A 17250-nucleotide genomic window follows, 5' to 3' on the forward strand; every position below is an offset into this window, starting at 1 on the left:
GTGAATAGCAACTCTAAGCACATATCACTTGATCTTTATTTGAATTTATTCCCATTATATTTATCTTATTTTTTATAGAAATCTGTTTGGTCCACTACGATGTTCAAAAATCCTTTGAGGAACTTGAAGAAATGCTGGAACACACAGCTATTCTTCTACTAGATCCAGATCCAGATGGATAGAATGCCCTATTGTGAATGCCTGGCCACTAGACAACATTAGCTTCACAAGAAGTCTGGAGGCTATAGTTAACCTGGAAAAGCATAGCTCTGAACTGGAAACTGAGAGAACCTACAGCAAAATGTAAATGTGAACTCATGTGAGTGAGGAGGTGAAGCACTGTTCTGTAAAGAAAATCATGCAACAGCCCCTGGAGCCATGGCCCTGTTGATTAAGGCACTAGTGTGAACTTTCTTTGTAGCAAGGTCTGTAGATGCTTTTAATTTCAATATAATAAAAGGAAATTAGGCAGGTATCAAGACTATTTCTATTTTCCAGCAACAAAAAGAAAAAGCAAGCCTTGTTATTTGAGCATTTTCTTACATGGAGATATTAAATAAATCTTGTGGCTTATTTTTCTTTTTTTTTGAATAGGTCCTGATTTTCCAGATTTTACACTCAAAGAGATATACTTTATTCAGCTCTTCTAGACTAAGGCTGGACTCCTTCCTAGCCATAGATAGAGATTCTTTGAAATTGTTTTCAAAGTCCAGTGCTGGCTGAAACTATTTTAGGTCTTGTCTTTGCTACCTTGGCCCTATCTGAAAGGAAGAAGTTTGCCCTTGAAAGAGAGTTAAACTGCTGTGATTCACCGACTTGGAAGAATTGCAGGATGCTGACTGCCTGAAGTGGTGCCTCCCGCTGGACCAGTGCAAGTTTCCTTCCTTCTTGTCTGACCAAGCCATTAAGAAGTTAGTCAGTTCCCTGAAGGTTACTTCCAAGGAATCTACAAAAAGGAAATATCCAGCCCTGGAAAGGTAATTTACCTAGACAGGACTTGAAATGCAAGGTACTCAGTTGAGGGAAGAAAGTCCTATATCCCATCTGGCTGCAAGAATGCAGCTTCACAAGCTTTTTATCCCATGAGCTAACAACTGCAGACATTCTACTGGGAGATGTCCTATAAAATCTGAAGTACTTGGAGATCCACATTTTCTCTCATCTGGCCTGTTCAAGTCAGAACTGTGGTGCATCGGTGTTCTCAGAGAAACAGTTTTGGGTAAAGCAGCATCCTCCTTTTGAGAATGGTTTGAATCCTCATCTGTGTGTGATGTCTCCTGAACAGCAGCTATTTTTGACTTGGTCGAGGCACACGTGGGAGGAAATGCCAGCTATCTGCCTTCGGGGACTAGCTGTAACTTGCTTCCTTTGTTCTTAAGAAGCAGATCCCCAGCTGGTGTGAAATGGCATTTCAGAAGTGCTACTCCTGTGAGGAGCCAGTCCTAAAGCCTGCCACACTGATGGAGCCCTTTGCTCAGAAGCAAGTCTCTGGGCCAAAGTATGTTTTACTTTACCCAGAAACAGTGATGTTATTTGAAATCAAAGAGACTTTTAGGCTGAGGAAAGTGTGCTCAATATGTGATTTTTAGGGTCAGAGATAGAATGAGAGAATTTCCTTTTACTTCCTTCTCCTTTTTTAAATCCCAGTTTACTCTGGAGGAAAATGCAATAGAAAGTAATTTATAAAGGGATAGAGTGACTGCACGGAAATTCTAGTCTGAATTTGCCCCTTCGGTCCCTTTTGCAAATGAAATTAGTCAATTAAGCAAGACAGGATTGGCCCACAGGATGGCTATAGTTTAAAATATGTTTTTTCCCATCACTTCTTTCTCACTCCAGCCACACAACAACACAATAGCACATGCAGAAATGTTGAAGATATCTTCATAAAACAACCCCTCAAAAATGAAAACAATAAAACCAGCCCCCTCCAAAACACACATGCATACAAATCAAAAGAAAAAGTAATCGGCCCAAAAAAGTGTCTCCTAAGTGTCAGTATAATGAAAAACCTTGACAACCATCTGAAAACCCATTCAATACCCAGATGCCTCTTCATTTCAAGTTTTGGGAACATTTACCTGCTTGTTCAATATACTGGGCTTAAAGCATGCAAAATGATGCAACAGGAGGAGTTTGTGAAAACTCCTTATTCCAATCTCCATTATGAATTCAGAAAGTGAAGTTTCGTAGATCAGATGTACAAGTTGCTTCCTTTTCTTTCCTCCTTGCTTCGCTCAGTCACCGTGCCTGTTTCCTATCTATTGAAAGTGATTTTCTTTCAGGATTTGATCTTCACTGTGTTCTGCTGATACAACATGGCTCTACAAGTGCTGGATATTCTCATTGTGAAAAAGAATATGCCTGATTTATGTATTCTTTTATTATTATTATTATTATTATTGTTGTTGTTGTTGTTATTGTAAATGGCCAAGCTTAATTCAGCTGCATTATTTTGCTTCATGAAGGGAAATCAAGGTTTCCAAATAATCATTTATGCTCTTGGAAGTTTCTGGAATCCTCCACACACCACAACGCATTTATATACTGCTGGGGAAACGTAAGCCACGTAGCATGTATGCTGAAAGTCAAAACCTAGGACATATTTGTGTTCTAGTTCCAAGAACTGTCCTTTTCTGTGATGGTCAAGCAGAAAGGGAACAGCAGTGAAGATTTATGAAAATTTGTCTGCTCACCTGGGGAGAAAGGAACACTTTCTTGTTCTGGTCAATGATATTTCATCCTTTACACCATTCTTATGACTCAAGGCTGTCTACAACATGATAGTTTAAAAGGACTGTTCCTTCCTCGGGTGCAGCTCTGATATGGATGCATAAATGCATCAGAATTTTGTTAAGTCTGAAACACACTCTTTCTCACAATTTTTGATGTTAAAGATAGAGCTGTCTCTCGCAACACAACAGGCCTCAGACTTTCACAGCTCCAAGACATAGATGTCTGATTACTTAAGCTCTATTTGAAATTAAATTCCAGCCTCAGGGGCATTTTGATAATAAATTCATTTAGGGAAGAATTTTCTTTCATAGACACAAACATCCTCTGCAGCCATGCTCTGTGCCTGTATATCTGCACAGAAAATTTCAGGGTACTTTCCCCACATTTCTTCTTCCTCTATTCTGTTCTACAGTTTGCCTACCTGATTCACCACTTCTTTTGGCAGGTAATACCTTCCCGCACTTGACTTAGCTTTATTGCACTTCCAAGTTTTCCTCCAGCTAAGCATGTCTACATCACTCCTTAAATCTGCCTTGGAGGATGCCAGTACATCTGAGCCTCCTTTTCACCTCTTAATCTTAGTCTCTTTTTCATAGCAGTGCTGAGTGCTAAAAGTGACTTTTTTTTGCTTCTCCCCAGCATCTTCCTTATTTGAGGGATGCAGAGAGAGGAATTAGAAAGCAAGCTGGAAGTGAGACACACAGAGTTGACACTGGCTGAATCCGGGTTCTCACTGAGCACCATGGGTGGGGAGAAAGGAGAGTTCAAGACAACTCATGGGTGAGTTTGGCCTGAGTCCTGATCCCGAGCTGATAGTTGTCACATGTGGAAAAAAAGAGAATTTCAGAAGAAATAGAGATTTTGCCTTCCTTGCAGAGAAAGAGGACAGGTAAATAGAATTTTAAAAATGAGGCTGAGAGAAGTGAGTATTCTGCTGGCATTCATTCCCCCAGGAATCATTTCTGATCCTGTAGTTTTGTTTCTAACAAATTTAGACCATATTTTCCTGTTGCTGTATTTCAACCTTCATTTGATACCAGGCTACAGTGGCTTATAACAGTGATCAAAATGAATGTTGAATTCCCAAGGACTTTACTGAGGTTGCTGTACCCAACACTTAGAAAAGCATTTCAAAAAGGAGACTAAGGATTATTATTCCCGTTTTATGGATACACTGTAATATTATTGCAGACATCAAAACAAAAGATTGTCTTGCACATATTTCTTGTACATAGGAAACCAAACAGAGAGGTGGAAATCTCAAGATAAAGGATATTCCAGCAAATTTGTAGACTGCTTCCAGCAAAAAGATAAGCGCTCCATCTTCTGTGGTTTGCCTCCACTTGATTTCACAGATTAACCTCAGCCAGGAAAAGGCAGAGAACATTGATGAAGGACTTGCAGGAGTTTTCCTTGTAGCTAAATTCTGCTATCAACCACTTCTCAGGAAATTTTGTTTACAGGGACCGGAGTTTAGCACTGCATTTGCATTCAATGATAATGATTTTCTTTTAGTCCAGCTGGGATAACTGCAAAGATAGTGCCCAACTGCAACTACATCGAAGGGAGAGTGCAAAACAGATTGCACTTCTATGACAAGTGGAGCAGTGGGAAGGCAAAATGATCAAGAAAAATCCTCACTGTTAGAGCCATAACAACGACTCTCGATTATGCAGGTTCAAATAACTTTGTGGCAGTGCCTTCTATCCACTTTTATTATCATTTCCAAGCATGGCACTTTTTTTTTTTTTTTTTTTTTAAAGCAGGTAAAGCTTTGAAAAAATAGCCCGGATCTTTAGATAGAATTGAATGTTCTGTGACTTTAAATGAAAGCTCCACTGTTGTTGGGCAAATAAATTTAAACCACTTAACATGGCAGAGAAGGTCAGGCAAGCTTATTATAGTGATCATAGCGTTACAGCTATTGCGATTGACCGCTGCTCTTTGGAATCACCAATAATCAGAGGCCGCAAGCTGTGTTTGCAGAGAAAGGTCATCATTCATTTTTTTCGAAGCATTAATATCTTTTGTTTGTTTGGCTCAACATGAAACAGGAATCGATAGAGGTAATTCACAGAGCAATTAGCCCCTCATCTGTCAAACGGTGTCTGGGTGTATTTAACAAAAAGACCTTTGGAAAGGTTTAAAAAGGAGGAAAGTGCCTGTACAATCAACAATTTATATTTTCTACGTGACACATTGTGTATGTATCTGTGAAGAGAAGGGACCTTGGGACTAAAAAAATATACATAAAACATGCTGTAAATCTGTACTCAGACTTTGAAAACCCACAGTGAGACAAACTGTTAACTGACTTGGAAAAGTTTTCCATGCTGTTCTTAGCAAAGATAAAAATTTTCTATCTGAGGCTCAGGGAACAAGTTAGACAGTTGTTCAAAAACTTGTTGGATTAATTACATGAAAGAGAATGAGACTCTCTGTAAAACATATGAGGGCAGAGACAGAGGCAAAAGGTCTCTTGCAGCCCCGCTCTTGCAGTTCAGGGTATTTCAAGTCTCTCTCCTTTTTTCCTTTCTTTCTTTTATTTTTTATTAATTTCCCAAAGACTTTTCTGTACTGGGACACTTGGGAGAGTTAGGAAAATGGAGAAAAAGCTCTGAAATCAGAAGATAAGTTATTGCTCTGTTACACTTATGCAGCCTTTATATAAGCACTGGTGAACTCTCAAATTTGAGAGACTAAAGTGGTCTGGGAGGAAAAAGCTACAGCAGATCAAGGCCACTTTATTTCCGAATATGAGTGTCTCCCAGGGGATTTAATACACTTAAAGAGCTGGATGTACAATATCTGTGTTTGGTGGTAGAAGACTGGCAAGGAGCACACAGACTATTAAAAGAAGGGTGTATTTTAGAGGTATCATAAAAGGTTTGGAGGTTGTCCCAGAAGTTCAGATGCTTATTCCAGATAAAAATTTGGCTATCTCAGCCTCCAAAGAATAAGTAGCTGGACTTTATTAGATGAGTAACTGGAGGGTAAGTTTTGCTCAGTTTTTTGTCTCATTGCTGAAATTCAATATAGCATCAGGGAGTTGGTGGAAGCTAAAACCTCCTCCGGAGTTCACGACAGTTAAAGTGGATTTTTAAAGTCTCACCAGACAGCTTAGGATTTTTATTAATTGGTACTTTCATATTCTTGCTGATTTTTCACCTTTCCTGGAGCATTAAAGTTTTTCCTTATTTCTTTGTCTTAAGGCACAGAAAGTGCTGTGGAGGCCACCAATAGATAACAGGGTTAGTTTTGCTTAATTGAAGCCTTCAGTTGAATCTTTGATGCTGTAGGCCTGTGAGACTGTGCATACAATTCAGTATGTTTCTAGCAGGATAGTATACACCAAGGTCTTCAGGTATGGAAAGGTGTGTTAAGCCATTTTTCCTACTATGTCAGGTTCTCATCATGTTCCTTAAAGTATCAACCCTGTATCATTGTCAAAAGCACCAAAGAAACATGATGGAAAAGCAATAAAAAAAAAAACAAACAACTTCTTAGGCACTGTTGATACTTCAAAGTTGCTTCTGGTTTCTATTTATTTTCCTTTATCTGAGTCGTACTTGTTTTCAACCAAAATTTATATGATTTTGTTTTGAGCTTTTTATTAACCAAAAATACTGGCTGAAATTGAGACTTACTTTATAGATGCTCAATTTAAATTGCAGTGAAATTGGGAGATTTTATTCATGACATCAAAAAGCCCATCAGCGATCAGTGAAGCTTTAGTCAGATATTGTGAGAATAACATGAAAAATTCAAATGTTATTGTTCTAGCAAGGATGTGTTATTTAATTCCAAAGAAAATGTAGACTAAAATATTCCAGCTATCTTTCCATTAGCTAGATCTTAAGCTTTTTTTTAATCTTCAAAATTCAATTTATATAGTGAACTACAAAATCATAAATGAATTGAATTTTGCTCTCTCAATCGATTTTCTAATCATCTGATCACCATGTCACATTTCTAGTACTGCAACATTATTTGACAACTGTTTTGGAAGTTTCTCAGCTTCTTTATTTTATTTTCCTCCTAGATACCGTCCTAAGTCCCAACAGCAATTCTGGGCTTCAGCTAAGAACAGATAAACCAAAACCCCTTTGTTAGTCCATACAGGCCTTTAAAATAATATTAGAAGCTAAAAAGCCAATGAATTTTCTCAAGTATTTCACTGATTCATGACATATTTTATTTTATGGTGCTGCTCAGACAGTTTGAGAAACTTTATTAAAAATACTTTCAAATTCGAGGGCAATCAGTGGTCTGTGAGATTATGGCAGGTGGCCTTCAAAGTGCTATTATCTTTGTGCTCAAACTTCTATTATCTTTGTGGTGTTTTTTCAATTAAAAGCTTGATTAAGTATGCTTGGTGGTTCATGACAAATCTGGAGTGCTGACACTGCTCTGTTTGCCCCCAGAGTGTGAGAATCTATGCTCTAGAAGAGGATTATATTCCTTTTGCTTTTAATAATGGTGAGTTAAATTCTTGCAGTGTCTTCTGTGATTTTTCTCTGATTTTATGAATCTATTCTTAGATTTAGCAAGATGGATAGGCTGCCGGGGACTGTGTTACTCTGTTATTGTCACTGAGGTAGGATAGTCCATCAGCAAAACACCTCTTAAATATCAGTCCTGGCTACCATCCAGTGAAAACCAAGACATGCTATTGAACAACACTTAGGACCAAATCTTTCTTCCTCCTCTGCCACCACTAAGCAAATTCGTTAAAGGTCTTGGCCTGTATTTAAAATAACATGAGCTTAAAGAACTTGCTGGTGTTTCATCTTAGAAGACATTAAGTGTTAGAGGAAAGGCCAAAAAATTGTTGGCAGACTCTTCATCCAAGAAGTTCAAAGATGGTGTTGATACCTAAATGTCCAATCCATCCTTGCACATCTGTTTGCCAGGCAACTTGTCTAAAGAGCTGGGCAAGATTTTCAAAGAAGCAAATGGCAGTGAGATGCCTGACTACCATTTGTGCTTTTGAAAAATCTACCTCCTTGTCTGCAGTGACATTTCCCTGAAAATTTACCATCAGTGGTAAGAATAAATGGTTTTGACAGTCACTCAACAACTGCAAGCAATTAGAACCATCTAGATCTGCATTGACTCTACATGCCACAGCATTTAAAACACCGTCAGTCAGTTTGTTAGCACTCCCACTGGTGAGCACAATCTCTGTCTCTATCTCTGAAACGTTTCCAGGTAAGGCAGTTATGAATAATTGCTGTTCCAAACAAAGTTAAAAAAGAGGTGGAGACCTTTGTGCCTCACAAGATAAAGGGAAAACAGAGCATGGAAAGTCAGCAAAAACCAAAGAAGTTCAAGAGAGAAAGACAAAGGTTATTTAGTGGATTTGCAGTAGTATTTTTACACGTTGCAGCAAGTCAGAACTGGAAATGAATGAGTTTAAGATATGCTGTCATTCAAAAAAGAAACAAAGTAGTAATTGCTATTTGGCATCACGTTTTTGTTTATATTTATGACTGAGTTTCTTAAAAGCCAGACTTCCTATTCATGTGCAGGTTTCCTTAAATAGTTTTAAACAAAACAATTAAACTTTCATTCATGGATATAATCTAATAGGAAGGAATTCTTCTGTCACATTGTTTTATGCTCTTGATGAAGAAAATATACAAATTAGCTTTATAAATGTTTTAGGAAAATAAAACCCTATAGACAGTAGCTCTAAAAAATGACTCTCACTATATCCCTGAATGGTAAGAGATAGCAAATTTTTATTTTTTTATTTTTTGCAACTTCAGCAGCTGCATTTTCTTAGCTGGGAGCAACATATCTTGGAAATTAGAAAAGGGATATTTATCTCTTTTACAAAGGCCCAGAGTACACCTGCTCTTTATCTCAAGGACCTGTCCAAGGGTAACTTCAAGACCGGTCTCTTTTTCCAGACGATTGGCAAATTTTCAAGTTTGACCTTAGGAAGAGTCAAGGGTATGTGCCTAGTTGCACCGAGCAAGCACAGCAGCTGGAAGTCAGTTTTCAGCCTTGTGCTGGACCATGGAGCATCCTGAGCTTACAAGTATTTCTGCAGTGACTCATAAAATAACAGAAGCTTAAGAAATTTGAATGGTCTGTCTTTGAGGACTATAAATTTTAAAGGAAAGAGCAGACGAAGTGTAGAGATAGTAATGGAGTTTGGCACAGTGAACCTATAGCAGAGGCAGAAAGTGAACCAAATTCCAAGGCAGGGAATGTTACAGTGGTTGATTTAGGAGTAAGTAAAGTTTTTCCACAAATCATTTTGGCTTTGAAAAGCATATTTTATTGAAGTGTTTCCAGTTAGTTGTGCAAGTGTCAAGCCATGTCCTAATATCTTCTATTCAAGTAAAAAGTGAATGGATAGTATAGAGTAGCTTCTATGGTAAGCTCAGTAGATATCGGATAGAGAGAAGTACTTGGACCAAACCTCAGGCCGAGATTAGGAGAAAGCCACACTTGCTTTCTACTGGAGCCAGATCGGGTACTTCTGTACTGCCATTAGTGTGGAAATGCTTATGTAGATTGCTTTCAGAGCCTCTGTGAAGCTCTACAGAGGTTAGGCCAGTCATTTATCAAGATCCTGGCAAATAAGGATTTCTTACTGTTAAATTTTTATGGGCCTTCGTGTAACGAGTCATAGGCTGCAGTCTAATCTGCACAATAGAGTGTATTTTCAGAGAGTCCTCTCTTTGGACCGGATTTTCAAAAGGACCTTAATGAGCTACACTTTTTTTTCAGAGATTTGAGTGACTTTAAAAATCACATTCTTTGAGATATGGATTTCAGAAAATATTCAAGCTGATTTGAAGGATAAAGTGCTTCTCACAACAAACGCAGCTTGGAGATTCTGCCCAGGCTTCTTTCTCTTTTAGTGAGTTGCCAGAATGTTCTCTCAAACTAAGATAGGACCCAGCGGGGTCTGGCTATCGGTTACCATCTCCAACTTACTGCAAGGATAGAATGTTTTGCTTTGATTTGGGTGTTGGCTTGTTTGTTTGTTTGTTTGTTTTTGTTGTTTTCTTTTTTTAATTATTATTTTTTAAATAAAAATCTGTTAGAAGAACACTGTTAACTCACCTATGGGGAGATTCAGGTTGGACGTTAGGAAATACTGTTTTTCCAAAAGAGTGGCCAGGTGCTGGAATGGGCTGCCCAGGGGGGTGATGGAATCACTGACCCTGCAGGTGTTCAGCATTTAGACGCTGCACTGAGACACGGTTTAGTGAGAACTAATGGTGATAGGCAGGTGGTTGGATTGGATGATCTTGTAGGTCTTTTCCAGCCTTAGTGATTCTATGATACTAAGACTTGTACTTGAGAATCTGCCATTTTGCTGTCACACTTCTCAAATTTATTACTGACCACTCATATATAGTTGCTGTTAATGTTAGTTTAGTTAATGTCTTGTATGGGAACTGTTAGGTCATGGCCTGAACCATTGATTGAGCACCTGGTGGAGGGGTGTAACCAGCCCTGGGAGCACAGGTGGAAGCAATCTACCTCATTTAAGGGCTGGCAGCCACAAGGGAAGCTTTTCTACTTGGAGATCACCTTGTTTGGAGCATTTGGTGAGCCTTGATCCCTGGAAAAGGGTAAGTGATTTCTTTCTTTGTTATCAGATTGCTACTGCTGCTTTTTTTTGGGAGATTCAAAACTGGTTTAAAGTAGCTGTATCTGCTGTCTCTTGTTGTTGTGCTTCTCCTGTGGACTCATTGGTTTTTAGTGCTCTGTTTTTGCTGAGGAATTATGTGAATGTCTGATATGTAAACAGAACTTGTTTTTCAGTTCCTGTGCTACAAAGCTGTCATGGAATTTAACTTTTTATTAGCTTCGTCTCTATTAGGCTACTGTTTTCATGTGCGCTTGTTTATGATTGTTCTGAAACTTTCTTAAAGATGCCTTCCTGTGCTCCTTCATGTATGAGGTCTTGATATCTTCCTCGAGCCCCTTCTCTCCCTTGCAGGTGTATCTGCTTTGAGATTTGATCTATCTACTCCCAGTTGGTATCTTGTGGCAAATCATTTTTCTGTGCTATTGCCAAGCACAGCTAAGTGAAAACATGCTTTGGGTGGGAAAGGAAATCTAGTTATAAGTTAAGTGGAAGCAAAATTAAGGACCTGCTAATAGAACTAGATTTTCTTGACATTTTTAGTCAATGCAAAAATAATTGTGGGAATATAAAAGGTTTTTTATGGTCAATTATTCTTGTCTTCGTAAGTATCTATAATCATAACCACCTCTGAATAGGTAATAATCCTCAATGGGGAGAAGAGAAACTTCCCTGCAGGATCATAAGGAAGGTAAAACATTATCACATGCATGCATAAAATATATTAATATTGAGATGGTGCCATTGCTAAGGTCAGATGGTCAGACATCTTTTCTTCTCCTGAATATATGCCATTCCACCTTATTGGACTGCTCACATCCAATTGCTCTTTGGCAATTACAAGTGCACCTAAATGTTTCGGATAATAGGTATTACAGTATTAGGTAAAAGCTTCCTAGAAGTCTCAAGCAATACCAAAAGAAGTGTAAATTGTAGAACAGGGAAGGTGGAGATGACGCCAGGAAGCATTGAATGGGGTGTCATTTTGCATTTAGAAAGACAGCTGAAAAAGTTAAAATGAAAGAAAGGGGAAGATGCTTCCCCTAGTGTTTTCAGCAGGTGCTCTTAAAGGTTTATAAATGATTTCTTGGCAAAAAATGAGTTTCTCTTGGGTTCCAGGCACTGTTTATTATCTCAGAAGGAGACAAGGAGGAAAATATGATGAAAAAGTTTTACAAGTTTTGCTTATTTGAACATAAAATCTTCCCATCAGCAGCGTAATGAGAATGCACTATGCACCTCAGCCAGATGTTGACATGTTAGTTTTTTTCACAAGGCCTTTCACCAAGTGAGGAGTATAATGAAATTTTCTGGGTGAAAATTCTCCTGGAATCTGAATGGAGTGACATTGTTATCCCACACATTGTGCTTGGGAAATCCAAATTACTCCTGGTAGTGAAAGGGGAAAGGGAAGCATGTTCTGTAAATAGGGAGCTTGAACCCAGATTCTCTGGCTGCCACCCAGATGTCTCTCAGTACAAATGGGCTCATCTGATCTCTCTAGTCAATTTTATTCTGGAAAGTAGCCAGTGGGCCTAGTTCATGACCCAGTGATGTCATTATAATTCATTTTTGCTCACCACCAAGCCTTCTGAACTTTCCGTTTTACAATGGGTCTCTTTAATAAAGAAGGCAGTCATGAATAGAATTCATAAGCACTCCCAATGATTTATAATCTTTTTCTTTTAATCTTTAAAATGGACAATCGTGCCTTCTCTATCAAAACTGCTTAGGGAGGTTTATTCCTTCTGTCATAAAACACTATAGTTTTTATAGGTAAAATGAATACTATTGCCACCTACTTAAAAAGGGGAGCTCTTGTGAATATAAAAAGTCCTCTTCTGATTCAGCAGCAGACGTTTACTGTAATAAAGCGCTGGTTACTCTATCAGAGGTTCTCTGGTTATGGCAAAGGTGTGGAGCCTTTTATTGGAGTGACGGGAGAGCTTTTCATCATCACTGAGGTTCTGTGGCTTGCATGGCACGATGCGAGCATGCCAGAGGAGACCCAAACACCTGTGGCATGTGTAACCCGCAGCCTGTACCTGCACAAACAAGACATTGCTGAACTTGGCTCCAGCGCCCTCCCTAAGCCTTGCCTTGTTGAACTTGTTTAACCCCTCCCAGCTAAAATAAACTTTCCTGAAATTACTTCACTTATCCTCGGCATGGATCTTTTCACCCCTGGGTTGTAGGAGCTGAGTGGATGATCAATGCATTTGCAGCCTGCACTGTAATTTAACTTGCTGTGTCTGACAGGAGATGTGGAATTGCTAAAGAGAGGCTTTACTTGTAATCTTCTTATCATCTTATCCTGGAGTGTTTGTGAAGGGGGAGGCCTTTCCAGCAGGGACTCAGAGTTGAGGGTTAATGCTGAGAAAGAGAAATTGCCCTGTAGTGCGGCTGACTCGGTGACCTGATAAAACATGCTCTGGACAGCTCATGAACTCTAGCCTCTAACTACACACTGCACTCGGGCTTCCTGCACTAACATCATTTGCCTTCCTCCCATAAGCTCATTAAGAAAAATCACTGGTTGTAAATATGATGAGGAAGGGGGGGAAAAAAAAAAAGCAAATCTTTTCTCTCTCTCATTTTTTTCTCTTTTTCATCACTGATGCTATTTCAGATCTTCTCGTCAGAGCAATAATTAGCGCGTGTCTTGTGTGATTAATGAAAATGAAATTAATTGCTCGGCAATACTAAGAGCTAGAAGAAGGCGAGGGAGAAAAGGTGCAGGAAGTCAGGTACAGTAGATCCTAGAAAGGGGGCGTAAGTTAAGTAATTGAAGGAATGGAGAGAACGTGAGGACTGAAAAGAGAGGCAGGAGTTCAGAGGTGTTGAGAGTGATAAAAGAGAACAGATGCATTGCATGTATTAGAAACCCAGGCATCTGGATATGAAAAAAGAATTGCTGACTTCTAACTGGAGCTGTGCAATACAGTTGTTGCACAGCATCAGCTCAATTGCTTCTTTGAGGAGTAAGCAGAAGGAAGGGAATGGTCCTGCCAAGCTCCTGGTGCTGTCTGTGGAAACCCTTCTATTTCTTTTACAAAGAGCTGGATAAAGCTCTAGGAGAAGGGAAGTAAGAGTGACCAGAGGGAGAAACGCAGACAGCTAGTAAAGTGGAGAGGGAAGGAGAAGTGGGATTTCAGGGTTAATCAAGAAGCCTAATGGTAAGCAGTGACAAGCCATGAAAACCAGTTTTTGTAGCATAACATCCTGCAGACATAAGTGAAATGTCTTAAAGCTTTCACATGCAGTCATACTGTAAAGTTGATAATCCTACAGAAGCGCATGGAATTAATTAAAACTCCTTTAAAGGGCTATTAAGGGGAATTCCAACTTCTTTACTGTCTGAGTGCTGTTTCACACAGTTGTTATTGATTAGATTTGAGTTGTAAAGTGGTTTGTAAGAATTAGGGAAGGGCAAATGGTTTAGAAATAGACACGGTGGGTGTTCAGACTGGAGCAGACCAAACTTATATAATAATACAGTAATCATAAATATTTATTTCTCTCATTTGAGAGGGGAAGAGGGAAGGAAAAATAATCCCATTGAGTGAACTTCAGAGAAATCTTCCAATAAGTCCTTTCCCGCATCTGAGATTTTATTTTTTCTAGGAAGAGGCTGTCAGATCTGAAGGCTGTGAGCTTCATGCAATGCCTGTGGCCCATGAAACCATAGGTGCCTGTGATAGGAAATGTACTCCTAGGTGAGACTGCTTCTGATCCTAGACTTAGTCTGGTTTAATTAGTACCAGGTTTGATATGGAAGTTGCTCTCAATCCTCAGTGTGATGAGTTCTTCATAAAGGAGTTGTTAGGTGTCGGTGAATGGGATCTGTGTACATGATAAATATGTAGCTAAGTTTATTGTATATTTAAATGCAAGTAAAAGTCTAATAAGCATAAGACTTTCAAAACATAGTACCATCACACTGCCTTGTGCAGATTTAGCCATTTTCTTCCTCATGCTTGTTACTTCAAGCTGAGCTGTTGAAATACCTCCTATAAGTCCAAAGAAACTAGAGTAACAAGTGTCATATGTTGAATCGCCTCTCCTTTGCTAACCTAAGTAAACTTTTGTGGTATATGTTTGTTTCCCTTCTTTTATACATAGATATTACACAATATGTCTGTGCAAGGAGTGCTTTGGTTAAATACAATTTACAGCTGCTGGAGGCAGCTTCAGTGCACGATAATAAAATTAATGGATTAATCATTTTTTAAAACTGTTTTAGGAGTTTGCTTCTCCATTCCTTTATAAGAAAATTGTTTCAAGAACATCTCTTTTCTAATAATTAGGAACTTTACTCTAATTTCAAGCCTTAGGGTGCATGAAGTTAGGCTAAAATACTTTTTCTTGTGTCAGTGTAGTGCATAAAGTTTTTGCTCTCATATCAACTTCTTCCCGTTGTATTAATAGAGTACTGTATTAATAATTAATACACTTTCTCAGGCAGCATTTTGCTAGATGAAGCAAGCTGTATCCTCTTTTTCTTGTCAGGCTGTTTATACAGCAGGATTTCAAGTATGTAAGAACAGTTGTCCCTGTGTATCCTAAGAGACATCCTAAGTTGCTTACAATGTAAGTGTGAAGCCTTGGGGAAGCAGCCTTCCTTCTTTCTAATCCAGCAAAATACAGAGTAGATGCATAGGTGGTCTTATGAAAATAGACTTTGTGCCCAAGCTTAGGTGCAACCCAATGCTAAACTTACCCTTGGATTCTGGCAGAGCAAGTCAAATGCAAGATTTAGGGTAAAGGAATGCTGACCTGTTTATGACTTCAAGGAAGAAGTAAATTCGGAGTAGTGGGAAATATTGCAATCTGTCAGTCTGATTACCAACCCACACTTCTCTATGCGTTTCAGCCATCACTACCAGCAGCAATCCATCTTGTATCATGACCCTAACCTTGTTATCTTTCAAGGTTTTGAGACATGGGGTGCACAGAGAACTTTCTCTTTCTGGATTCCCATGACAAGAGCTGTTCTTTTTCTTCCCCCTCATCCATCATATTTCACAGAAGATCCTTAAATACATCTAGAGTTTGCAAAGCTACCAGTTTTTTTGCTTTACAAGTATTTATGTTGCAAACAAAAAAACCTGATGCTAAAATCTCACCATTCCTTTTGGCGAAAACTGAAATAATTGCTTAGTGGAAGGAACTGTGAATTTTCACAGTTTTATTCTGGGACTGAATTTTGGCCATTTTTGCAGTGTGTTTTTTGTATGCGTGTCTGCTTTCAGGCCTGGAGGAAACGCACCTCTTATTTAACAGGAAGTCATGGAAAAACTTTCAGGCAAAGTGACCCGAACTACTTTGATTTTCATCAATCTGATTGGTTTGACCTTTGCTGCTAGTGATTGAAAAGCACAAAATTTGAATTAGAGGCTCTACAGACTCTGGGCGTTAGAGCTATTGAGTTGCCCCCAAACGACCAAGCAGTTCCAACTTCCTCATGACAAATGGTGCAGTCTTCTATTTTTTTTTTTTTTTAAACAATTTTTTAGTTGGGATGTATTTTTAAGGCAAGTTAGAATTTTAAAAGTCACCTTAATTTCCACAGAAATTTGAAGTTATCCTCAATTAAGAAGAAATCTTAAGAAGGAACTCCTTGTGTTCAGGAGAGCTGTCTGGCAGCATTTCCAGAGCACAGTAGCATTTCAAAGACAAAATCGACCAAAGAAGAGACCACAAAATTAATCTAAGCTGGTGCATTAGATAGCACTTGCTTGACATTTGCTACTCCTTTCAGGCCTAATAGAGAGATTTTTACCTGTATTTGCCTATTCAACATATCAGCCCCTCAGCCAATTTTGGAAATTATTTCTGATTTATGTCTCTCATTCTGGCGAGTGTCGCCTCAACCTGTCAATTATCCTTCAAAGCAAATGCTAAGTGAATGCTAGCTGGGTAAAATTAATAAACGGAACCTTTACTTTAAAAAAAAAAAAAAAAGCATGAAGACAGACTTATGAAAGGGATAATTCAGCCAAGCTTTAACTCAATTGCTGCTGCTGATATTTTATGAAGAAGATGCTAGGAAAAAAAAAAACCAACAATACAAAGGGCAAAGAGTCTGAGGGCAGCAAAGGATTTTAGCATCTCCCCCTGTAAAGCTTCTCAGGGTGCCTACTGCTCGTTATCTTGAGTTTTCCTTGGCACTACACAATCACCTTGAAATGCAGAAAACCTTTTCTTTGCCCTCTGACTCATCCAAAACACTCTCAATCCAGAGCAAAGAGCTGTGATGGGTTTTCATGGTGCGCTTCACACTGCACTTTCACCCCACCCAATACGACCTGCCTCATGCAGAAATAATGTCCGAATCTCCTCTGTGTCTGTTTGTGTTGGGAAGATGATAATGATTTGTAGGGAAACATAAGGATCAGTGCATAACACATCAGGAGATCTGTGGCAAATTCCTGAGCCTATAGCGTGAATGCATGCCTCACCAGGCACCATTTGGGTGGGAAAGCTGTTCTAAAAACGTGTAACTATTGCATGTGGGAGATTATACAGATCCTTCAGTCCATCTCCTGTCTGCATAATGCTTAACTTTTTTTAATCTAACTTGTTTAGAGACCTTGTGATAGTGCAGAAGTTCTTTGTCCTCTGTTGGGAAATACCGAAAGTCTTGTCTGCAGTCGCTCAAATAAAGACTATATCACTTCATTGATCGTTTTATTCTGAGTTTGTGTTTGCTGGGCTATTTCTGGAAGAATGCAAGCCTTATAAGAAGCCTGCCTGATCTAAAGGGAAGTATTGAACCAGGTCCAAGGGAGGTCTGAGACATTCTTTTGGTCGCAAATATTTCATTCAATCAATGAGACAATAATGGCATGTGATGAAAGCCTGGCAACTGAGAACTAGGTGTCCCGTCTTGACTTTCA

General features: G+C 38.9%; 1 long non-coding RNA gene across 7 annotated transcripts in view; it reads left to right on the forward strand.

The window, feature by feature from the left end:
• LOC128075335 (uncharacterized) overlaps positions 1-16344 on the forward strand; it is a 367001-nt gene extending 350657 nt beyond the window's left edge. For all 7 annotated transcript variants that reach the window (XR_008203768.1, XR_008203769.1, XR_008203767.1 and 4 more), the window contains one exon: positions 79-16344. This is a non-coding gene — a long non-coding RNA (uncharacterized LOC128075335). The remainder of the gene's footprint in view (positions 1-78) is intronic.
• Positions 16345-17250: the final 906 nt, after the last annotated feature.

Source organism: Tympanuchus pallidicinctus, unplaced genomic scaffold, assembly GCF_026119805.1.
Source record: "Tympanuchus pallidicinctus isolate F22 unplaced genomic scaffold, pur_lepc_1.0 scaffold12, whole genome shotgun sequence".
NCBI lineage: Eukaryota > Metazoa > Chordata > Aves > Galliformes > Phasianidae > Tympanuchus > Tympanuchus pallidicinctus.